This window comes from Neofelis nebulosa, chromosome 1 (genome assembly GCF_028018385.1).
Source record: "Neofelis nebulosa isolate mNeoNeb1 chromosome 1, mNeoNeb1.pri, whole genome shotgun sequence".
Classification (NCBI taxonomy): domain Eukaryota; kingdom Metazoa; phylum Chordata; class Mammalia; order Carnivora; family Felidae; genus Neofelis; species Neofelis nebulosa.
In genome coordinates this window covers 74,605,319-74,631,460 of record NC_080782.1, presented here as the reverse complement: position 1 = coordinate 74,631,460, position 26,142 = coordinate 74,605,319, and the positions used below count along the sequence as shown (strand labels likewise).

Genomic DNA, 26,142 nt, shown 5'->3' with positions numbered 1-26,142 from the left:
AGAAGAAGAAGAAGAAGAAGAAGAAGAAGAAGAAGAAGAAGAAAGGAGAAGAAGAAGAAAGAAGAAGGAAGGTGAGGAGGAGGAGTTGTATTGTGAAGAGAGCATGGCTATTTTCCAGATCTCTTAAGGAGCATACAGTTTGGAGAATGTAGAAATACAGTATTGGAGAATGTAGAAATCTTGTACATCATCTCTATTAGTCATAAACATTTTAAACACTATTGGGTATGCACAATTATATGACCAATGAATAAAGGACCTTCTGTGGCAATATGGACTTTCGTTCATGACACTTATTTCTCTATATAGGTTGATCAGTTAATGAATAAAGTGACATACTCAAATGTAGTATGTGTGGGACAAGTTGATTTTAGGATCTGAAAAGACTCACTTCCCGTTTTTAATGTTAGAGGGTACAAATTGCAACATAATTGTCTTTCACTGTCATATATATCTCAACATGATGCAAACCACTAGACTTATAAACTTCACTGAGGTGATGATAGTCCCTTAAACCTTGGGAGACTAGACTATATTGACCATTCTCTGGCAAACATAAATATTAATGGGGTTTCTAAGGTATTTTATTTTTCTTGATCACCAAATCCAATGAGCATGAGGTCATCAATACAGATGAGGTCATACCATATAGGATCAGAATGAGATCTTGAGTAATGGAAAGATAATCAAGGACTGTAAGGACTAGGTGATGATAGAGGTAGGGAGCTAAGGTACTTCTTCTCTAAGATAAAAAAAAAACAGCACTCTCAAGATTCATAGAAACATATAAAACATTACTAGAGGTATTAATTTGCTCCTATTAAGTAACCACATCTGGAATTCAGCTGCAATTGTAGGAAGTTTCTGGAAACCCACTTTAATTCTCCAAGATGAGTTTTTCTTTTGCACAGGCCAAACAGGAGTTTGGGAATGTAAATGTAATATCCACCACTGCATCTTTCAGGTATTTGATTATGATATTAATCTCTGCAGTCTTCCAGGATGTGGTATATAACTTTTGGTTTATTCTTTTGGTAAGAAGAAGGAGTCCCAGGGACTTGTGCTTAACCTTTTCCATCCTGATAGTCCACACTTCATTTATCATGGGACTAATGTGGGAATTCTGACAGTGTGGAATTTATCTGTTCATATTGTATATCTGAGAACTGGCAAAAAAAAAAAAAAACCCACAGAGTAAGTTATGTGACCCACCAGGTACATTGTGCAATGGACCACGACAAAATCTCTATCATCTCACTACTAATAGCCCTTGTTTTTACTGGTAAGCCAGAGGAGTGTTTCTGGTCCCAAGGAATTAACTTCAGTTCAGAGATAGTGCCAAGTAGTCCATGAAAAGTTTTTGATTTTTCCTCTCTCCCCATTCCCCACCCACTCCCCTCCAAATTCACTCTGGCAAATGGGTTCAGGTTCCCTTGAGAAAGACTGGGAGAAGTGTTATATTATGTAATTGTGGCAGCATTTCAAGCTCCTTGCTGAAGTGGTCCTTGCCTCTCTCATGAAGATCTGGGTCTGGAATTGGCTTATATCTGGGAACTGAATATGGGTTCATGACTATCTCATTCCAGTGTTAAAGAGGACTTTATTGACTTCAGATAAATCAGAATAGAGAGCCAATTTTAGATTGTCATTTTTGAATATTTTTCCCCCTGAAATAATTTCTGGTAGCCACATATATATCAGTCAGTGTTAATTTAGGAATAGAGAAAATTTTGTATTAATTAAAAATGCTGAAGATTTTAATATTTTTGAATACATGTTTATGCAGTTATTGAAAGAGGAGTGAGGTTATTGCTGGAGGAGTGAGGTTATGAAAATATTATCAATGAGAATATCAGCTTGTTAGTGAAATCTCAAAGCTGCCACAAGTGTGGCCGTCATTATCTCTGGAAAATAATGGCTTCTTCTTGAAAGACTTTAAGCTAGGACCATAAAAGGAAGAAAATCACGGTGGATACAGATCCCAACACATCTGTAACTGAAAAGAGTCCTTAAAAGTTGGCAGTGATGAAGCTGGGTTAATAACCAGCAGTTCAGTGCATATAGAAAATAATATCCAGAGGACTTTTTTAGTCTGTTTGAATATATGGAATGGTGATTTTCCATTTTTGGATATATTTGTTCTTTCTTAGAACTCGTAATTTCATACTATTACCACTGAATTTCTGAATTTTTCTATGCACTCTAAGAAAAGAAGGACATTTTGTTTTATTTATTGATTTACTTTTAGGGTCTAGAAGAGTACCTATCATTTATTAGCTCATAATTATATAGATGGATAGATGTACAGATAGATAAGATCATATATGTGAAATTATATCTAGGTAAAATTCTGATGGTTAGAATATACTTCCTTAAATGGAGTTTAAAATATCTTTGTAACTCTTCTACTCTTTCATTTCTAAATCTAATCCTTGGCAATATACAAGGTATCTTCAATCGTTTTTTCTAATAACATCGTTTCAAATACTTAAAGATTCGTTCTTCTTGCATCTAGTTCAATGCAGGCTAAATATCCCAATTCCTTTGAAACGTATCTCACATGATATGGCTCCAAATCACCATTCTAATTATTTTTAAAAAATAAACCAATGTTTGTCAATGTCTCTCTTAAATCCTTATAAATCAAGGTGTCCAGGACTAGAGTGGATTGTTCCAAATAGTTTCAAGCATAGTGTTGTTATTATTCACCTTATTCTACTCTCTATCTATCTATCTATCTATCTCTTGGCAACCATGTCAACAATTGTTTAATATTGCCTTGTTGCATCTAAGCCACGTATATCTTTTTGTGTATATCTGCTATTGGTTTTAAGTATATAAGAGTTAATTCATTCCTATAAAAACATTCACTTCTAAAGCAAGTGTAGCTATGAGTTTTGAGCTACAAGTCTTTCACAATCCATTGTAGGAGTGAGATTTCCTTAGGCATATAGTTTGGTGGCAACAGTGAGAGAAGTCAGTTATCAGCATTCATAACACATGATAACAAGTGAAACAATAGTTGACCCTGTCTATTTTGAAGAGTAATTGTGCACAATATAGTTCTTGAAGAAGAGGAAGCTTAGAGAAAATGAACTTAAAATTGACAGGAGAGCAAAAGGGGCTCAAAGCAAAAACAAACAAACAAACAAACCAAAAACAAAAAAACAAAACACTAGACTTCATCAAATGAAGTTATGAAGAGAAAAATAGAACAAGATCTTATACATTAAATTAAATTTTCCAGAAGCTAGAACCAGCAATTATTTTGACTAAAATCATGGTTTAGGGCTACAAAGCACTTTATTTTAGGAATCTTGAAAGAAATTCATAGTCTAAGCAAGTCACAGTTTTGTGTTAGAATACCTACTTTATGTTCCAATGGTGTTCTATAAACATTTAAATGTGCTTTAATGAATTATGGGCATTATTCTCTTTCAAAATAATGTACATTGTTTTAAAAGGTTTTTCTAATCACCTCTGAATGTATTTGCTACAGTAAAAGTATTCTTTTAGTCAACAGAAAGGCCAAACTTGAATTTCCATTGAGAATATTGCAGTGACAGTGAAGTATTTGGTGGATACAGTCATCACATGGCAATGCGTACATGATTCTGATATGGGTCTTTGGTGCACCATGAAGATAAATAGCCAAGAAAGTTATGAGAAAGGGAATAGCCAGAGTATAGAGTTAAAAGAAATGTTCAACGACTATGGGTTGGTGATTTATTGTTTTAATAACACTTGATGATTTGTCAAAATCTTTTAAAGGGCACTTATCTTCTTTCATAGAATATGACAGATTGCAACCATGAAATTCTGTACTTCCAAAAATGCACAGAATTCCCACTGATACCCTTGATCTAATGGCAGTTTTTCACAGAGAGAGTTCTATTTCCCAAGGCCTATATATACCATGATGTCCATACCTCCACAGAGTAATCAATCTATAACATCACCATTAGCTGAGCAGAGATTCACAAGAGACTCACATGCCCTATGTATGTGAATTGATCATATTAATATACGTTTTCTTCATGTTTAAATATATTCTCTCATTTGTGTAACAGACATATAGCAATGGTTTATATTGCACATATTCTCTCTTCTATATACAGTGCATTCCTATTTATACTCTATACAGATTTTAGCCTTCAGAGGTGCATATGAAAAGCATATAACACTGTATTGCATGCATTTCTTAACCACTTATGGGTAGGTCCTCTTATTTTATTGCCATGAAGTCTTGTCATAGTGTCTTCTTTCTCAACTTTCCAGTCTCACTTAATAGCGCATTCTTATCAGCAGACAAATACACACGCAGACAGTGACATTAAAATAAACAAACCAAATACTATCCTTAATCCTGGACACTTCCCACCCAGGCATCTATTCCCCACATTCACACACTCATACTCCCAGTACCAAGGTTTTACTCTGTTTTCCTCATCTCTCATATACTCCTTGAATCTTGAGGTCTGACTTTTGTACCATCTCTAAAACCCCTCACACACTCTTGTATAACTTGTGTTCCAGTTCCATCAAACACCTAGGTTTTCTTAATTTGCTGCGTAAATCCCTGATCTTTGCTTCTGTACTGTTTATTGCTTCTGTACTGTAGAAGAAGTAGTTTTCTCTGTGTCTTCCCCCCCGCCCCCCGGTTTGAAACAGAACAGTAATCATCCTTCAAAGCAAATTTCACTTCACATTCCACGGTGCTGTACAATGTATTCCAGATCCTTGGTATAGTTATTTCTATGGTAAATAATTTTCTATTCTCTGTTCAAACACTGTAGTGCCTGTAGATTGAAACAACAAAAGCATATATATACAAATTTCAGATCTTTTTGGAAAATAAGTTGTATTTCTTAATTAATAAATACATAAATAAAAGAACGTTACTGTGGCAGCTAACATTTTAAGGCTCAAAAGTGTTATATATGTGATATATAGAATGTACATGTTCATAGAGTGTATATATGCAAGTATGTAAGTACATATATATAATTCATTACAAAATAAATACCCAAACTTTGGTATAATACATCTCAAAAAGTAATAGTCAAATTATTAAAAAGGATTTAAAAGGCATCAAATTTAAAAATATCATATTTGTTAAGGAATGATGAGCTAGTTGAATTCTACATCATTTATTAGGGAGAAGCTGAAGTAAACATAAGAGGAAAATAAAACAGAAAATCCCTGTTTTTGTCAAAAAATTCATTAAAATCCAAGTTGATTTTTATTTTAAGATTGGAGATGGGCATTCAAATCCATATATGCTGTCTCTATTTTAGTTTTTAAAATTTATATGATTGATGTTATTGAAATAAAACTTAAATGACTCATTTTGGAAAAATATTTTAAATCCAATCTCCCAATCCTTAATCTCACTGATTAATGCATATTCCATTTTTGGGGGCTTAGATTAGTCTCATCTTTGCCATGAATTTTATAATCTAATTAAAGGAAGCACGTGATGAACTAACTTTTTATCAGTAATTAATCTATAATGAGTCAAGTAGGTGCATCATTCATAGATAAATTTTTAATTAGTTAATTAATTAATTAATTTTTTTATAATCTGAGTATGGTTGATATACAATGTTACATTAGTTTCAGGTGTACAATATAGTGATTCAACAAATTCATATTTTATGCTATGCTCCCTGTAAGTGCAGCTACCATGTGTCCTGGTACAGTATCATTTACTATATTCCTTATGCTGTGCCTTTTATTCCTGTGACTTATTCATTCCATAACCAGAAGCCTGCAGATAGATGAGCTTTTAATTCCTGAAATGTGTATCCTCTACTGAGTATACAGTATAGACCCATAGTTTATATGGGGGTATATTATATGACTTGCTGTTGATCATGTGAGAGTGAAAATAAATCAATTAAAAATATAGAACTTACTTTCTACTCATCAGAGGAGAGTTTTGAGTCTTTGCTCCATATATCAAAGTTAATACACACCTATTTTGTGTAGTTCTGTAACCTGCTTTAAGTGTTATTGACAGTTAATTTTCTTATAAAACAGAATTTTTGTCTAATGCTGCACATTTATATAACCTAACTAATTGTAAGTCATGTGCTTCTTATTTTCATGGTTTTCTATATTTCTATGAAGTACAAAGACAGCTAAGAATAGTAACAGAAATGCTTTATTGATTTCTTACTGTACACCAATCTTTATTTACATGACACATACAGAAATATACTAAGCCTCAAGTTCGTGAAATAATAATTGAAAGGAATAGCAATGAAGTTTCTAAATGATTGTGAATATATCCTAGGAAATATATGCTATTTAGCCAACATAGCATTTGATAAAACAGTAATTATATATATTTAAAAATCAGGATACTATTAGTTTGTAATATTTTGAACACTAATTGTTCGATCTGCCTGGATTGATATCCATACTTGCAAAAGATTACATGGTCTCTACCTATTTAAAATGTACCCAGTATGTTTCCATCACTTGTGCCACCTTCCTGCTCCTCACAGACATTTGTCACTGTTAAACCCGTAAAAGCATCCAGATTTTTGAACACCATATAACCACTCTAGCCATGCTGCCATCATGTTGCCTCATGTGATGTGGCCCAGACAAACTCTTTGGTAAGATACAGAAAGCTCACAAGAAGGAGAATGCTCAGTTTCCTCAGGAGGTCATGTCACTGCTTTGCTATTAGAAGTATTCCTTTTATCCTTCCATTTCATCATACATTTTTCCCCTTTTTTTTTATACCCTAAGAAGGTATTTAATTTGTACTTTAAAAAATATTACATTTTTTATTGTTATTTATTTTTGAGAGAGACAGAGAGAGAGAGAGACAGAGTGGGAGTGGGAGAGGGGCAGAGAGACAGGGAGACACAGAATCTGCAGCAGGCTCCAGGCTCTGAGCTGTCAGCACAGAGGCTGATGCAGTGTTTGAACTCAGGAATCATGAGATCAAGACCTTAGCCAAAGTCAGAGGCTTAACCAGACTGAGCCACCCAGGTGCCCCTAATTTATACTTTTTAACTTCAGCATATAAAAAATATTTTTGTTAGTTTTTAGTGAAAGGGATTGAACATGGTGAATTACTGGTTATCCAGGTTAGGTAAGGACTTGAGAAGACTCTAGTCTCTGCCTCCTGGAAAAAGCACAACCAGAACTTGCTCCTGAGGGAGCTGCACTATGGTTAGAAACCTAAAGAACCAGGAACTTGCTGCTGTAACTGCTAGCTTGTGAACCACATGGCCCTGGTTGTTACCTGAGGACCAGAAAGCTACTTCCAAAACTATTACATCCAGGCCCACACTACTTTAGCCATAATCTTTATCAGCAAAAAGAATATCTCATGCCATGGTAGACCTTCCCAACACGAGGATCAGCTGAAGAATAGGAACATTCTCCACCCCATAAATTTCCTCTAAATCTCCTGCTGTATGTCTGCTTAGTAGGAATGGAGCCACAATCCAAATCCAAGCTAAAGAAAGCTGAGGAGTGTATTCTTTGGATTTCCAACTTCTAGCATGCAGTGACTTTTTATTTCTTCAAGTTCCTTCCACTACAGTGGTCTCTAATCATCTGGGAACTAATTGGAACTGCAGAGTCTCAAGTCTTATCCCAAACCTATTGACTCACCATCTGCATTTTAACAAGATTCCCATTAGAATTCGTAAGCAGAGTGAGATTGAGAAAGTGACTCATCTGCAAATGGGTTGGAAAGGATAGAGTGAGTCAGTCAGCCATGTGTATCATGCCTTAAGACCACAGATTCACATATCTGAAGAGTTTGCTGATTTTTTTTATTAATACATTAAGATTATTTTATCTCTCTAATTATGAGTGTAATTATGTGGGTCAGGACTCTATAAATCTTACATTACAGAAACCCAGTAGAAACTGGCTCCGGCAAAAAGATACTAAGTCAAAATCATCAGAAATCCATTCCTTTTTTATCTTAGCTGCACTTCCCTGTGTTTGTTTTTATTCTCAGGTAGTTTTCTCGAAATTGATAGTCAAATAGTTGCCAGAGCTCCAGCTTGATGATCCCAGTGCAAAAGGAGATTTTTTCATTCTGAAATTTATAGTAAAATGTATAGAGCCAATTGCTCTTTTCATTTGGTAAACTGAATTTAAGTAATCTGCCCATCCCCGAGGCAGTCTTTATGGCCAGGGTGATATGATACTCATGCCCACTCGTAGAAGGACAAGTTAGGGTCAACCTCACATACAGAGAATTACTGATCGAGAAGAAGGGGTGGTTCTATAACCGGAAATCTGGATGCTAGTGTGGAAGATAATAATTAGCTGAGCAGTAGAAAACAATAGATACCCACTGTATTATTTCACAGTAATTAGTTATAGGACTATTTAATAATTATGTTTTCTATTCCTTAGATAAACAAATTCATAGATTTAGGTTATATTTTGTATAGTTATCAGTCAATAGAATTTTGCATGGATGTAGATTCATGCTACAATATGGGATTTTTTAAAGTTCATTTTATATTTCTTTACAATTTGCAAGTTCCTTGGATTCCGTAAAAATGACACATGCATGACCAATTTCAGGCAGTCAGATGTCAGTTGAAAGTGGTAAGATAAATCTTTTCAGTGTAGCATTTCTTCTAGTATGTAGGACAAGAATGTTGATAATATGTCTTTGTTTATAATAAAATAACTCAAGACATTTTTGTACTCCTTGAGCTTACATAGTAAATATAGTATACTAGTTTTCACTTTAACAAGCAGTTAATTTAAGATGAAAAGTTGTTTTCCCCTCTGTCTCGAATGCTGGTCAGTTTCTTATTCATAAAAAAAAACTATGAAAAACATAAAGGCTTGTAATACTTTACACTAGGTCTGTAAAAACATCCAACACTACAGAAATTTTTTTGTCCCTTTAAAACATATTCTCTATTGCATCTTCAGTGGATAGCCCTTCTAAAGAACTATTAGACTCTTCTTCAATGGATTCAAGCTCCTTAATGACAGATAGTGAAGAAGATTTCCCTGGAATGTAGCCTAAAATTATTTCTATCATCTACTATATTCTGAGTAAATAATATTTAGGTACCCTTAAGGCATTTTTAGGGCTTATTTTTAAACATATTGCAATACTAGTGTGTAAAGAAATTTAAATCTGAAGTTTCAGTAGACTTGGTATTGGAAAACTCATAGATCTGCCTACAATTTGCCAGTATGATGAAACAAATAAGACTAGTCAAAGAAATCTTCAAAAAGAATTGATATGAACAATCCTTTGTGTTGAGGACTTATTTCAAGAAACAATTTTAACTAAAGATATCTCCCAACTTGAATTGGGGAAACCACCACACCACACGATGACTTTAAGCCCTGACACTTTGGCAGCTGTATTTTTGTGAAGGAAATTTTGTGGTACACAATAGGTTGCCTTAGCCATAAAGAGATAGGTTTTAAGAGTTTGTAAGTTAAATTAAATATATCCACAGGTTCGTGTTTATGGACAACATTTTTCTCTCTTAGGAGATCAAGCAAATACTGGTTTTTGAGATTCATGGTAATTATGTTCCGTCACTAATATTTTAGATTTCTAAATCCAAACTGTGACATATTTTGATGGCTGCTAATAATTGCAGCTGCCTTAAGATGGGGTTGCCCTAGAAATACTTTCTGTATCTGGAGAGCCATTTATTACTTGTTTGAATTGAGATGGCAGGGAAGTAGAACTAGTGCTGTTGAGATGGCAGCAAGGCTACAGTTAGTGACCAGGGGCTCCCTACGGAAAGACAACTTGAAAGTCGTGTTGCTCTGGTTTCGGGTGCCTACCAACCTGTCCATACATGACGTTGGCAGAAGTGTTAGATATTTTTCTCTGGCACTCTTTCCCACAGAATTGTCCTTTGCTTTCATTTGCAAGCTAATGGGATGTGTTTTCTGACATTGAGGCATCACTCACCACCCAGAGTCTCTGCTATCTTTTGAAATCCTTTCCCTAAAAGTTCAGGGAAACTCACTTGTCTTGAATTACATCTTCCCAGAGCTATTATTAATGATCGAAGGTCGTATGTTCCAAGACTTAGAACATAAAACTTCTAAACTACAAACTACCTTAATGCTAAACTTGCTATCATACGCAAAATCTGTAATTTGCCATAACTCCATTTGGCAAGTATCCGCTGAATCATGAACAGCCAAAGATAGAACTTTCTGTTTGCTATAAATGTCAAGTACAGAATCTCTTCCACAAAGTCATGGTTAGAATTAAATAAGAAATTTATAGAATATTTCCATAACTTTATTGCATAACTCAAGAAAATGTCTGTAAGAAGGGAAATTGAGGCATGGCTAAAAAGATCCAAGACATGTAGGGCTACTTGAGATTATATTAAATGAGTGAATGAGTTGATACAATGTAAAAATATGATTCAAACTGTGCCTTGAACATAGAAATTTCCCTGTGAATGATAATTTTCATTGCTGTTATTATTTATTCTCATCATTAAATTGCCATAGCCTAAAATGCCCCCAAACAATTGTTGGACCTGTATTTTGTCTGCATTTTAATTCCCAAGTAAAAATTAGCCAATTATGAAGTTATTCACTTAACTTTCAGTAGGCTTGAACATTTTAGTCCAATCACAAGTAGAAAAAATAAGATAAAAAGTTTGTTTGCAAAATTAAGCAGATGACACTTTGATTGGAATAATTTTGAAACACCTGAAAAACACTGATTGATTCTCAATGTAAATCATCTGCTGTAATCACCTAAGTAAGCAAACAGTTTGGGTCCCTAACCCTTCATTATATTATTAAATGTCCACAGCTCCACATAATTTTGTTCCATTATTTAATTACTTTTTGAGTATACAAGTCCTTAATTACGTGAAACAAAAATACTTCTGGAAATGTTACTACTGTTTTCTTGCTAAGCTATCTGTGACATTCAGTAGCACAATCAAAATGATGTAGATTGAAGAAAATCACTGTCACCTATTCCATTTGATAAACCTCGTTTCTTTTGACTTAGATTCCAAGAACTCTTTCCCCTCACTTTGTTGGCAAGTGACTTTAAAAAGTTTGCTAATTCCCTTCGCCCTTCCTGTATAACCTCTGTCTACATCAATAGTGGTGATGCAGGGACTGGTATTGAGAGAGTTCTGTAGGATTCCAGAGATTTTCAGGCACTGGTTGCCCACCTTGCATTCTGATAGTCAAACTTGAATCTTCAATTAGCAATGTATGCCAAAATGCAGTTTCAGCTTTAGTGTGGCCAGAGCAATACCAGAATTATATGAATAATTTCAAGATGTTATAAGATGTCCTATTGTCATTTTATTCACTATGATTTGGACAATTATGACAAAATAGAAACAGAAGAGAAAAACATAGATACAATTCCCTCTGCTTCATTACAAAATCAAGTCAACGCACACTCTTAAAAAACTAGGCAGAAAGAACAACAAAGTACATTATTGTTCAGTATTAAATGCCTATGTTTTGCTAGACATGGCAAAACATCACTGCTATTTGGCAATATTTATAAGAGTCAATGACCTGTGAAAAAAAAAATCATGTCCTTTTGAATTTTTTAAATAAAGGATTTTTGTCAGAACTCAACTTTCCATAATCAGGCAAGGAGGAATTTCTAGAAAATAGGAGACTTCGATTCACATTTAGAACTAGTAAGTTAATTTGATGGAAATTTAATCTGTGGTTGAAGTTTAAAGTAGGTATACTATTCTAGCCTCCTTTTCCTCACTATTACTTGGAGGAATTTAGATGTTGGGCCTATATTTGATTATTTAAGAATGTAAAATCAAAATGAAGGGGAACCGGGGCGCCTGGGTGGCGCAGTCGGTTAAGCGTCCGACTTCAGCCAGGTCACGATCTCGCGGTCTGTGAGTTTGAGCCCCGCGTCAGGCTCTGGGCTGATGGCTCGGAGCCTGGAGCCTGTTTCCAATTCTGTGTGTCTCCCTCTCTCTCTGCCCCTTCCCCGTTCATGCTCTGTCTCTCTCTGTCCCAAAAATAAATAAAAAACGTTGAAAAAAAATTAAAAAAAAAAAAATGAAGGGGAACCATTTAGATTCAAATGCTATTATACTGAAGTCTTTAAACCAATAAATTTGGATAACTCCTTTCTTAGGAAGACAGAAATTTAGAGGAGCCCATAGCAATATAGTATTTTTTTTTTATTCCAAGGGCTCCTAGGCTAGAGTCAGCAAAATGCTCTATGAATCTGTTAGGGTAGCCTCAGTTTTTTCTAAGGAACAAGTGTAATAGTTGTTATCTGAAATAATATTTACCTTCTTAATTGTTTCTTCATCTGTGTATGAGAGGATATTGCAAGATAATCTAATTTGGACATCTTCCTAATTGTGAAAAAATTAGAAATAAATAATAGAAATAGCATGAGTACTTGAGAGTCATGATAAGACTGCCAGGAATTTGCATTTAGGATCTTTATTTGGATATTAATGATAACCTACTGATACACTTGCTAATTCACTGAAGGATGATAGATGTTGTCATGTTCAAAGACAAATTCAAAGTGTTCTGAAAGGGAAAGAACAATATCGAAAACGGTCCTGGACAATAAGGTGTGTGATGAGCACCTAGTGCCTTATCCAAGGTTGACAAAAATGTAATTAAATTTTAGGAAATTTGACTATTTCCTTCAGGTCCTTCACCTTGTATCCTAGGGAGATGATTTGAACACAGAGTGCAGACTGAGTTAAAGAAAAACAATTTTCAGTTATGCCAGAAGGCAATTATTTAGTTTATGTACCATTATCCAGATCCTTTGATTATCCCCCTTCTTCTTCTGGCTTTCTTCACATGTTTGTTTTAGTTTTCATGAGTATCTCTACAAAATAGAAATAGGAAATACATAATGGAAGGAAAAATATACCAGGTTATTTCTCTCTGATGGTAGATTTGGAAGTAACAGTTCGTAAAAGGATTCATCAAAAGACCTATTCATTCCTTCCAGGGTTTCCTTAGAAAGTATATGTCAGATTTTTTTTTTCTCTTTTTCAACACAACACACACACACACACACACACACACACAGAGAGAGAGAGAGAGAGAGAGAGAGAGAGACAGAGACAGAGACAGAGACAGAAAGTGGAAAGAGAAATTTGTTTATTCTTTCTGTTGTCCCTCTGCAGGCTTTTCCTCTCTAAAACATGGACTTGTGCTGCCATTCCTGATTCTATTCCATCCTGCATATCCTGCCTTAACCAAGCTTCCTTAAGCATTGCACTTTAACTCTAGTCTTAGAGTGACTTGCAAACATCTACTCAATAAAATCCAAATCCTTTACATGACGTTTAATATCTTTCACATTCTACCAACACCTATCTTCTCCCTTCTCATTTTAAGTAATTCCCTGAAAATCTCTCAGATCGTCAGACCAGGGGCTCTTCACCATCTTAGGATCATAGTGAGTCATTTTCACTTTTCACCACAGTTTGTGTGTTCCATACCACACTAGGCTATGATGCTTTCCCTTCATCTCTCTAATTAGCCAAATGCTTCCTGTCACTCAAGGACAAATGAAGGTCTCTCTCTCTCTCTCTCTCTTTGTGTTACTGGAAACCCAATTCCGAGATGAAGATCTGTGTGCAAAAGTTTCTTGAGGCTTGCTCTGAAGAAACCCACAATGACGATGATATAAGGGAAGCAGTACTGCACAAATTAAGGAGGTAATAACAATGGTTTTATCTGATCCCATGGGGAGCGTTGAAAAGAGTGGCCTTTTAGACATGTGTGGAATTGAGGCAAGGGTGCAACCTTTGTACTGACATAAATCACCAGATGCAGAATGAAGTGAAGGCAAGCAAGTTTTCAAGGCAGTAGCAGTAGGTGAGGTGTAGTTCCAGGAGAGGAACTCAGCTCTGGGCTGTCAGTGGCAAACATTCTTGGTTGCTGGGATAATGAGTGCCCTATTTCTGAAGGTAGACCTGAGCAGGGTTAACACTTTCCACTCTGGTTTTCCTTAATTTCTTTTTACCTTGACAGCTCTAGAAAATTACAATGAACTTAAACTTATTTTTGTATTTATTTCATATTTGTTAGACTAGTCTCATCCACAGAACCTCAGACTGCTGAGAAAACATCTTTCCTAGCCTCTAGTGCCATCCTGAACTCAGGCACTCTTAATACTAGTATAGATGTTTTATATTTTCCACTCAAACTTCTAGCCTTGATATGTATTAATTTAACGGAATAGAATTATCAAAAGGGAATGTATTTATCAAGATATATAATGTTTCAGACTCATCTATACACTGTATTCTATCTGTATGAAATGTACTTTGTACTGAACAGAAATCTTGAATACAGGTCTTTAGTGGGGCTGGGATATATATAAAAATTTCAGTGTAATACATGAAAATAAAGATGTTTGCCTCTGGCATAAAAATTTCCTACATTTTATTTGAAAGGTAAAAAAAAAAAAAGTTAAAATTTTAATTTAAAAGAAAGGCAGAATGTGGGAAAATGGTTCCACTTACATAAATGGATTAGAAAAAAGCTTAGGGCGGAAAGCCGCCACCAGGAAGCAAAGCGCCTGAGGTTAGCTAGCCAGATATTTTAATGGGATCACGAGTAACTGGTTATATCACCTACAGGAAATTACTTTCCGTCTGGTGCCAACGTACCTTGATCACAAACACCACATGCCCCTCAGACCATTTGCTTCCTACACACACAAGTTAATGATTACAGTCTGATTGTTTTCTCCATGTTCATCTGTGTAAGATCTTATTTTCTTCACATTCATCATGTGGGTAATATCTTGTGAGCTCAATAAATACAGAGAAGAAACCCCTGTTCGGAGCTCTTGTCTCCACCTGGACATAGCCTCTCTTGTATTCAATTCTGTGTCTGGTCTCTTGCTGGACAAGAGAGAACTCCAGACTTCTAGTCTGTGACAGCAGAAAAGTGATGATGTTAAGTGGGAATAATGGCAATGTCCCTGCTATGAATTTCATCTATCATTTTTTCGTAGTAGTGAGTCTTCAAAGAGTACCATTTTGAAAATTGTAATGTTTCTACATTTAGTATTTAGATGGCTGGATTTAAATGACAACAATATTACTGTTATATAAACATGGGGGCTTTAAAGGGCTTCAGTTAGAAAAAGGGCAGAAAACTTTCAGGGGTGCCTGGGTGGCTCAGTCAAGTTAAGCATCTGACTTCAGCTCAGGTCATAATCTCACGGTTTGGTTCATGGCTAGGAGCTCCATATCGAACTCTGCGCTGACAGCTCAGAGCCTGGAGCCTGCTTCTGATTCTGTGTCTCCCTCTCTCTCTCTCTGCCCCTCCTCCACTTGCACTCTGTCTCTGTCTCTAAATAAATAAATAAATAAATAAATAAATAAAACATTAAAAAAAAGAAAAAGGGCAGAACAATTTTAAAATTGAAGTAATGTTTGAAAAATATAAAGAAAAAATACTTTAACTCAAAAAATTGGGCATTTCATTATATTTTTCATGCAAACTAGTCAGATTCGTTGAGGTATTTTGGTTTTTATCTTACTTTACATGAAATAACAAGCAACTAAACTTTACCTTTGCTAGGTATTATTAAAATAAAATACTCATTCAGAAAAAGGTTGAATCAATATTTTCACCTGTGCATCACTTTTATATATATAATCCACTGACAACTCATAAGTTTGACAGAGGGGAAAAAAACTATCAAAGATACTTTTAATGGTTTAAATCAACAAGGATAATTGAAAAAGAAAATAACTGTGTGTTTATATTATTTCTTTCTTATTAGCACAAGATAAGATACATTTTGTTTTGCATTTGAAAAGGCTATGAATCATCTTAAGGGATTTATATTGTTTAAAAAACATGCTTTATTTCAACCTTTCTAAAGCTGTTCTTTTAAGAATATTTATTTTTAAGTCTTGTTTTTTTTATGTGAAAAGCTGATTCACTTTCAAACACCCTCTAAGATTTTGTTAGTCGTTAAAAATATTCAGCTACGAGATAGCCATTCAAGGCAATGTCACAAATGTCTGAGTTATTTTCAATGAAGTCTCAATTATATGTCTTCATTTTTCTTTCCCTTTGATATGAGCAACCAGCAAAGAAGAAAATCATTTCTATGATGGACAAAAGACATTTCATATTGACTTCTGGGTTTCCCAGAGAATGAAGAGCATAATGAAAAATAAAAAGGAGTGAATAAAGAATGTAATGCTTTGTAATCTTGAAATCTATTCTTGAAGAATCTGTAACTGAAATCCACTTCTAAATGACACCATACAACATCATATCTAATTCTTCACCAGAAAGACAGCTTTTCTTTTCACAAAAGTTTTATCAATTATATATTTCAAAACTGCCAGGCAGATGAGAGCTTAGTTGATCTAAACCATCTTAAGTCCTTGCAGGTCAATGGGGCCATTGATTCAGTTCTTTGGACATATCGTGAATGTGTTATGAATTGCTGGGTTTCTGTCACATAAGGAGAAAAGGTCTCAGACAAGACATTTTTGAAGGAGTAACTAGTTTGGTGGATTTATTTTATTTTTTGTTTTGTTTTGTTTTGTTTTTGTGCATCTAAGAAAGATAGAAAGGTCTGCTTAGTTTAATCCTACTCTCATTTCTTTTTAGTAACAGTCTTAACTTCTTTTAAGTCATATCTTCAATTCAATAATTTAGGTAAACAATAAGTTCAAGAAAAAAAAATTGATCCCTCAAAGTAGGCCTTCATCTGCAGGGACTAAATGACAATTTACAGCATATTTCAATAGTGCATGATTTTTTCACAAATTTCATTAGCACACCATTGATTGCTCATTTTTCAGCTCTCAAAACAATTTAACATAGTCTCTTTCATGCAGAGGATAACATATTCATATTATTTGATTTTTGATGAAACCAAATGACCCTTTAAATTTGCAATAGAGTTCTTTAATTTTGTATGAGTTTCTTTACTGCTGTTCATTTAATTTTCTGTTTCCATTAACCACCTGCAAGCATTTGACTCTATGACAATTATTCAGCTGTGCTACATCATGACTGACATATTTTATAAGTGAAAAAATAAAGAAGAAAAGAAAATGGAGGAGGGTTAGAGATCACAAGAGAAAGGAGGAGAAAGCCATCGAACACAAATGTCATGGTTTGGAATCATGTATTTTCCATTCAGCTGAAACATCTGAGTGGTAATTATTGGTCCAACTGTAAATCTAGCCTAATTGCATTTTGTCTTCATTTCTGATAAGCACTTCACGATGATGATGATTACTCCTGCTAAATGCATTCGTTCCATGAATGTTTTCCCACACTGATGGCCAGGGGGCCTTGCAGATAAAAAGACTGCAGACAAAATAGCTCAATTCTGCTACAACTAAATCAGTATTGATTTCTTTTTCCAAGTGACAGAGGGACCCACTATCTATGCCTTTCATTTCTCTGTCTACCCACCACATACAGGGGTTTGGTCAGTACATATGAGAATGTACTTAATTAACTGACATAACTGAGAGGCCAATCCTGGGCAATTAGCACTGATTAACTGTGTCACTTGTCTGACAAATAAAGAACATTACATCTTGCCCGTTTCCTTAAAGGCCTCAATTGAAAAGAACCCCACTGTTTGATTTAATTTTTCTTTGTACCATGGAAACCTTTTGCCATGTTGATTTAAATGTAATTTTTGCCTCTTTATACTTATGCTTTTTTTCTTTCCTATTATTGAATACCCAGTGAGCCTTTTCAATGATGGCACAGGGACAGGCTGTTAGCATCTTTTCATAAATCTCTGTATTTCATAGTAGGGCAATTAAGCTAAACATTTGGATTTCTGCTACACATTTAAATGTGCAAGTGGGAGCAAATGGCTACGGAATTGAAGTCCATTATATGGCTTCATCATTGCAGTGCAGCTTTTCAAACTCAACAAGGGTTCTGACAAAGAAATTCTAGAAAAATTGTAGTTCTGGAGTCTTTCTGAGAAAATTTCAATAACTTAGCATCAAGTAAAAGCTACAGACTGAAAATCACACTTGGCTATTCATTTGGCTGATTTAGACATTTCATCTTCTTCTTAAACATTTTGAGCAGCACTTGAACCCATCTTTGACAATGGGACAAGAGAGAAAGACTGTCATCAAGCTTCTGGAACACAGGCTCTGAACGATTCTTATTTTAACTCAGGGCTGAACACCTGCAGATGGGGATAAAAGTCAGAGATGTAAAAAGCTAATGTATAAAAGTATGAAGACTGCAGTTTGTGGAAAAAAAGGCTTAAATTAAATGGATCTGGTTCTTAAAATCTGGTACAATGCTTGGAATATTCAGAAATAAATAAATCCTCCTGGAATAGAACTTTTACAAAGAATATTCTCAGTAGATGGTTACTTGCTTGCCCAATATCCACTCTTTCTTCTTGTGACAGCCCTGGCTCTTATTTGCAGTTCTATCCTTCCCCTAATCCCAGTCTATGTGGCCTGAAACAGGCTTCACTCTAGCAATAAGTAAGGGGCCTATGAACCAAGCCTACACCCATCCTTGGGTAACAATTCCTGGCCACATAATTCAATTAGGGTGAGCACATAATCCAAGCTACTCTGATCAGAGTGACTCTCCAGGCTTTTCAGATCACTTCAGAAAAGATCTCCTTTCCACTGGACTTTAACAAGGAGCTGTCTATTGTATCCACATATCTTGCCAATATGCACGGCCACAGAATGAAGTTAACCCATTGAAGAATGTAGAAAGATAGCACAAGCCAGTGCCATCATTGGGGTTTGTGCTTATGAGTCAGTATATTCCATTGTTGTAAGCCAGTTTGCATTGATTTTTCTGTCACCAAAATAGTTAATTATAAAAGCTAAATCTATTTGAATGAGAGCAGTATTAAAGCAAATAGGGGTAAGAAAATGCTCCAACTTTAGCTGGGAGCAAGCACAACTTATCTTCCACTACCCCCTTAAATTTTATTCATTCAGTGTAAATTTCCCTGACCCAGATGAAAATTCTAGCAGGATGGTGATTTTACTGCATATTATATCAACCGTCCAAAAATCCCCTTTAATTTCAGTGATTCAGAAATAAGATTGTTTAGTCCCATAGACGAATACAAACTCTAAGTTGCCTCTGTGTTCAGTCATTTTACCAGCCTCAGAATGGAAGCCTATAAAAGGAAGAACATGATCCTTTTTAATATTCTCCATCTTGTTTTTTCTCCTTGTTTACTGTGGCTTCAGAATTGGGTGATTCAGAGCAATGAAGCTTAGGATGCTCTTTGAGGAAGTCAAGGAGGGGAAACCAATTTATTTGGTGGCTAGTGATAGGATAGATATAGACAAGATGGAGAGTCATTTGAATCGGGAAAGAAAAGTGGCTCCGGAATGAGATAGATGGTTAGCATCTCTGCTTGGCTTCCATTGGCTGTGACCTCAGAGTAAGTTGCTAAGCTTTAGCCTTTGCATTTAGGGTTAAAATCTTTTAGGTGTTCTATAAGAAATGCAAGATACTGCACAGCAGGCTTACCCATTGCAATCATTTAATAAGTTGTTAAAGTTATTTGGGAAGATTTATTAGCAGGGGGTCGGGAATAGTCCATCATACCCTTTTCTAGTCATACAGAGTGACAGCATATGAAGAATGGTTACTTTGCTTGAAGTGTTATGATTTCCCACAATGTAAAAACAGATAAAAATCCATGTTATAGAATTATTCTAATTATCTATCCTTACTGATAAACATTTTGAATCAGGAGTTAACTATTTCTGAGAAGGGAAAACATTAGCATCAACTAAGAGTCTTAAGTCTAAGTCCTCTGTGAGCAGATAGCAATCTAGGCATCCCTGGGAGCACATTGGAGAATGCTTTGTGAATAGTTGGTACATTCATGACTATTGGCCAAATAACCTTTACAAGCAAATGTGATGAATATTAAAGATAACAATATATTTTGCTTTTTACTAAAAATACTACTTATTTTGTGTGTCATTACAAAACACAGCAAACTAAAACTTACCTCAGCAATTACTTTCTTCCTCAAATAGCTATACTTGTACATGAGTACATATTTCTGCAACTCTATGTATTGGATCAATATGCTCTATAAGTTTTGCAGCCACATGCATCATAAGGCATTTATGGTTTCAATTCTGAGTGTTAATTTAAGGTTCCACAATTAAACATACTTTAATCAGTGAAATATGAATAGTTTGGGCCTGCTTGAGAGTAAAAACTAGAACTTAATTCTTTCAAATTATACCTATGTCTAAATGAAGAAAATATAGTCCCTGAGGAATATATGGGGTATTTGTGTGTGAAATATATTCTTGACAAAAAATATATAATTTTTTTTTTGAAAAATGTGATTTGACTTGAATTAAGCAATATGTGATTATAATAAAAATAGATAAAGCTTATGTTGGTTCTCTTGGTAGGAACTAGAGTTTACTCTGAGGTTAAGAGTCACTTTCTATGACTATGTAACAAGTTACCAAAAACTAAACCATGTAAAACAACATACATGTATGGTCTCACAGTTTCCATGTGTCAGGGATCTGGGCATGTCTTCATTGGATTCTCCTCTCAGGGTCTCTCACAAGGAAGAAATCAAAATGGTTTCCATGTTGTGTTCCTTTCTGCTGCTTGAGGCCCTCTTCCAAAGCCTATGGTTTTTAGTAGAGTTCAGTTCCTTGCAGCCATATGATTAAGGTCCCATTTTCCTTCTTTTTTTTTCTTTTTTAATGTTTATTTATTTTTGAGAGAAAGAAAGACAGAGTGCCAGCAGGAGAGGGGCAGAGAGAGATGGAGACACAGAATCCGAAACAGGCTCCAGGCTCTGAGATGTAAGTACAGAGGGAACTTGAACTCACAAGCTGTGAGATGAAGACCTGAACCAAAGTCAGATGCTCAACTGACTGAGCCACCCAAGTCCCCCTTAGGTCCCCTTTTCTTGCTAGCTGTTGGAGACTAACACTAGGTTCAGTTCTTTGCCCTTTGCTCTGCCTTGACACTTTGACTTTTTGGTTCATGTTTTCAAAGCAGCCAGCAGGAGAACATATCTGACGTCCATGAAGGCTCTAGTCTTTCTTTTACCTGATTAGATCAAGTCCTCTTATGGTAACCTCCCCTTTAATTAAGTCAAACACAACTGATTAAGGGATTTAATTACATCTGAAAATATTTTGTCATGTAAAATACCTAGCTTTATATCACATCATATTCAGGAGTTCTTCCAATAGTCAGAGGGAGAGTTTGTAGAGACATGTATACTGGTGCATTTGAACCTTCAGGGTCATCTATCATTCTCCTTACCACAGAATCTAATGAGGAATATATCTTTAAGTGAGACTAACTTTTTCTTTCCAAATATAATCTCCTAGGTAATGATTAAAAAGAATTCTTTGAATCCAACTATCTAAATACATTCATGGACAATCATGGTTCTTTTTGTCTCCCTTTAATATATTCTATACTCTATAATGGGAAATTATACATATATATGTGCATTTTTCTTCAGGACTATCATTACTAAGATTTAGTCATTGTTTATTAATTTGCCTAAAGAACAATCTTTATGCAGGCTTAGTCAATTGTTTTTAGGATTGGCTTTGATTCCATCTAAAATGCTTAGAAAAACATTGGCTGTGACTCTGTGAAGCTATAGTTTTCTTTCCTTTAACTGTAATTATTGTTTTGCTTTAATCAGTGCCATCCATGTATTCTATTTATGAAAATTGAGGTTTGATGTCTTCTGATAGAATAAGCTAATTTTATCCTGACATCTGTGACTGTGATGTGATGTCTGCTTAACATCATTACACCTCCAGTGACATTAGTAGCTTACTTATCCCCAATATCATACAAAGTTAACTGTATAGGATCAAAAACTCAGGAATGAAGCTGAAAGCTCACATTTAAAATGTTCAATTTTCCTGATTTTGAGAGTTTGCAATCACTCCACTTCAAAGTGATAGGACCTGAGGTTACAGATAACCCTTCATCTTTCACCTCTGGGATGTTAGAAAGCATTAAAGGTGGGGGAAAACAAGAAGGTACAACATTGACTTAAAGCCGGAGGGTTTGGGGATGAAACATTTATTTTCCTTGTCTGCTGTCAAAATCCACAAAAGTGTACTATGTAGAAAATTATTTGTTTTCAGTGTTAGTTCAGGTACTGCTTCAAGTGTAGCAGTCTAGGGGTGTGTGTGTGTGTGTGTGTGTGTGTGTGTGTGTGTTGAATGACTTTGCAAAGAACTGGAATTTGTACAGTTTTAAGTACTTTTGCTCAATACACATATTTGGGACTACTTGAGTAAGTTGTATTTAACATCTTTCTCTTTGTCAATTTATTGACTGCCAAATAGGAAGTCAATACACATGAAATAATGCTTAAAAGTGTACTGCCCATTCTGGGAAATATTATTTCAGAATATAGGTGTTTATTTTACTCAAATAATTATTTTTTTTATTTTTGAAATACAGTATATACACTTTTTTAATAGTTGCAAATCATGCATATGGACCAAGTGGTCATCAACTCAGACATCTAGGATGCTGTAGGCTCAGCACAGCCTCCAAGCCACTTACTCAGATTCCATCAGGGTGATTACATAGCCCTCCATGTGGGGCCTTTTATGTTGCAGTTGATGCAGCAGCTGATATGTTCATGAACTCTATGCACACCTGCATGCATGATCCCTGTGTGCCTGCCCAACCTAGCACCTGGTGACTCTTACCAGCCTGATGGGCTGCAGAGACCACTGTCCATGAGAGTGGCTTGGTAGCTGTCAGAATGCTACTCAACTAATTCTTAAGCAAAGTTTTGAAAGCTGGTGCAGAGTTGCTTTTCAGAATTGATTTTCAAAATATAAAATATATTCTCCTTTTTATTCTTCATTTGATCTTTAGAATTAAAATTGATTGTGAAATCAGCTACAGGTAAAAGGATAAACAGGATTTGAGGTTATATATGAAAACTGTTAAAAGTACAACTTGTTTTATCCTTCCTTGTGGAAAAGCTTGATCATTTCATTCTCTATTGGTAAACATCCTTTATCTATGATAAATCTCAGTTGTATGTTCCGGGATCCACAGTTCAAAGTCAACTGAGCAAAGCTGCAGGTGCTACACATGAGGCTGAGCCTGACGGTGTGCTATTCAAGTAATCAAAATTGAGGACTGAAAAACCTACTATGTGCTAACTACTAGTTTTAAAAATAAGAATTGTTATGTTGTATTAGAGAGTCTTTCAATATTTTTATTTTTTTATTTTCTGGGTTTTTTTTAATGTTTATTTATTTTGAGACAGTGTGAGTAGGGAGGGGCAGAGAGAGAAGGAGAGAGAAAATCCCAAGCAGTCTCCCTCCTCAGTGCAGAGCCTGATGTGGGGCTAGATCTCACAACCATGAGATCATAACCTGAGCTGAAATCAAGAGTTAGACACTTAACCCACTGGACCACCCATGTGCCCCTTAATCTTTTTAGAATGTAATCTCTGTGAGTGGCTTAAAGGGGTGGTAAAAATAGGGTAGTAACTGATGTCCTCCACAGGCTCAGCAAAATCTATAAAGATACTAATAGATCTTAGTAAATATATTATGGTTGAGGTATTTGTAAATTTTCCTTGGCCTTCTAAAGATAAATGGTATGTTGTTTATATCTGGAACAACAGATTACTTTTTGTCCAACTATTAGCTAAAGTATTATTTTTTTCAATTGCAAGCTAAAGGATTTTTTCCTTACGCTTATGGTAATTTTATCTTTTTTAGATGTCAAAAATTTCACATTGGTACAATTATTTTGGGTAACATATTTTGTTTACTCTCCCCTTACCCACAAAGATTTTAATTTAATTTTTTTATTTAAAAAATTTACATCCAAATTAGTTAGCATATAGTGAAACAATGATTTCAGGAGTAGATTCCTTAATGCCCCTTACCCATTTAGCCCATCCCCTTCCCACAACCCCTCCAGTAACCCTCAGTTTGTTCTCCATATATATGAGTCTTTTCTGTTTTGTCCCCCTCCCTGTTTTTATATTATTTTTGTTTCCCTTCCCTTATGTTCATCTGTTTTGTCTCTTAAAGTCCTCATATGAGTGAAGTCATATGATTTTTGTCTTTCTCTGACTGACTAATTTCACTTAGCGTAATACCCTCCAGTTCCATCCATGTAGTTGCAAATGGTAAGATTTCATTCTTTTGATTGCCGAGTAATACTCCATTGTGTGTGTGTGTGTGTGTGTGTGTGTATATATATATATATATATATATATATATATATATATATATATCACATCTTCTTTATCCATTCATCCATCGGTGGACATTTGGGGTATTCCCATACTTTGGCTATTGTTGGTAGTGCTGCTATAAACATGGGGGTGCATGTGTCCCTTCGAAACAGCACACCTGTATCCCATGGATAAATGCCTAGTAGTGCAATTGCTGGGTCATAGGGTAGTTCTATTTTTAGTTTTTTGAGGAACCTCCATACTGTTTTCCAGAGTGGCTGCACCAGCTTTCATTGTAAAAGAAAATGTAATTACATACAAATTCAGGATAATGTAATGGGGATTAAGTACACTCCTATAGAGGAGTTTTGAGTTTGAATATTGCTCTTGCTCCTTACTTGGTATAATTTTGAGCAACTACCCAGATGAATCTATTAACTATAATGAGATTGCACATAAAGAATTTATTATAATGCCTGCTTCAGGGTTAAGTGTCAGTAAATATTAGCTATTTCTATCATTTTATTATCATGATGAGCATCTTATAAAGTCAAAATGATAGTGTTTCTGAGAAGAAAGATAGATACACAATCGCTTGGCTTTATATGACTGCTGTATTAAATTTTGTTCGTAAAATTTATAAGGATATTTAGGACCTGAAAAAACTTGTCAAACCTGAAACTTCAGGTTGTGAAGTTTCATCAGCAATATTGAACACATAGTTTTGAGATTTTGTATTCATTGAAGTCATTTTAACTTCAGATTTCCTAATGACTTTATTTTTTTCCAGATGTGAAACCATTGCTATCCTTTTAAAAATCAAAACCTGTATTACAAACATATTTAAAAAATAAAGATGAAGGGTTCTGATATTTTAAAACTAGTTTGCATTTGTGTGTTTGTATGTATACATGTGTATGTGTGTGCATATATGTGTGAGTGTATGCACATACACATTCCCAATATATGCATATATAAGCTTAACATGTTTACTACCAGTCTTTAATGATTTGCTTTAAAAATTTAATTTTTAATCTGATTCTTTTCTTTTTGATATATTTTATTCTTAATAGAAGGAGTTATGTAATATTTTTACCATTTAAAGTGTTAATTTGAAGAATCATTTTCACTAGAATCTTGTTTTTAGTGTTTTCTAGTATTCAAACATAGGATTATAAAATTTCTGATGTTTCTTATTATATAACCTTACTCTCCAGTAAGTCATTGTATGTAGTAAAGAATGTAGCTACTATAAATATGTTATTCTGCTCTACCATGCGCTTTCTTGCCCTTGATTAAAGCATATTTTTCCTTATAATTCCCCATGTTTTAGAATGTGGTTCTTTCTTTATATATTAAAATATCAATTAGAGTTCTGTAAATGAAAAAAAAAGTCTTCAGAACCATAGAGTGTTTAATGTATGGGGAATAAGTTTCTAGAGGTATCATGAATATTATACATTTTAAACGTTTACTGGGTGATGTTTTCTATCACACAACTCATCACAAACAACTACAATCTTAGCCTCTTCGTTTCTTTATTTTTGTATTTGTGTTCCCTCTTCTAATGGTACAGCCAGTGTCTCCGTTCTTCTTTACATCATTTCTTGCCTTGTGTTTCTGTACCTTGTAACTATGTCCCCACAGAAGATTCTTCTCTTTAAAGTGTAAGCCTAATCATACCATTTTCATATATAAAAAGCTTCAATAAGCCTAGAACTCCAAAGAGGTAGAATATATGTACTTCTTCCTGTTCCACCCTCCCAGTGGGAAATTGATCATCTAAACATAAATGTTACAAAAATAATACTCTGAAAGGTAGCAAGAATGCAAACAAGCTTGGGCCCTCAGGGCTCAATGAAAGGTGAATTTCCCCGGTTTTCCTTTTGCTTTATATATACAGACAAAGCCTGGAGAGGCTGGCAACCTGGAAA

General features: G+C 34.9%; 1 pseudogene; it reads left to right on the top strand.

The window, feature by feature from the left end:
* The first annotated feature begins 13,593 nt into the window (after nt 1–13,593).
* The window catches only part of LOC131516729 (small ribosomal subunit protein uS2B-like), a 30,330-nt pseudogene continuing 17,781 nt past the window's right edge, over nt 13,594–26,142 (top strand).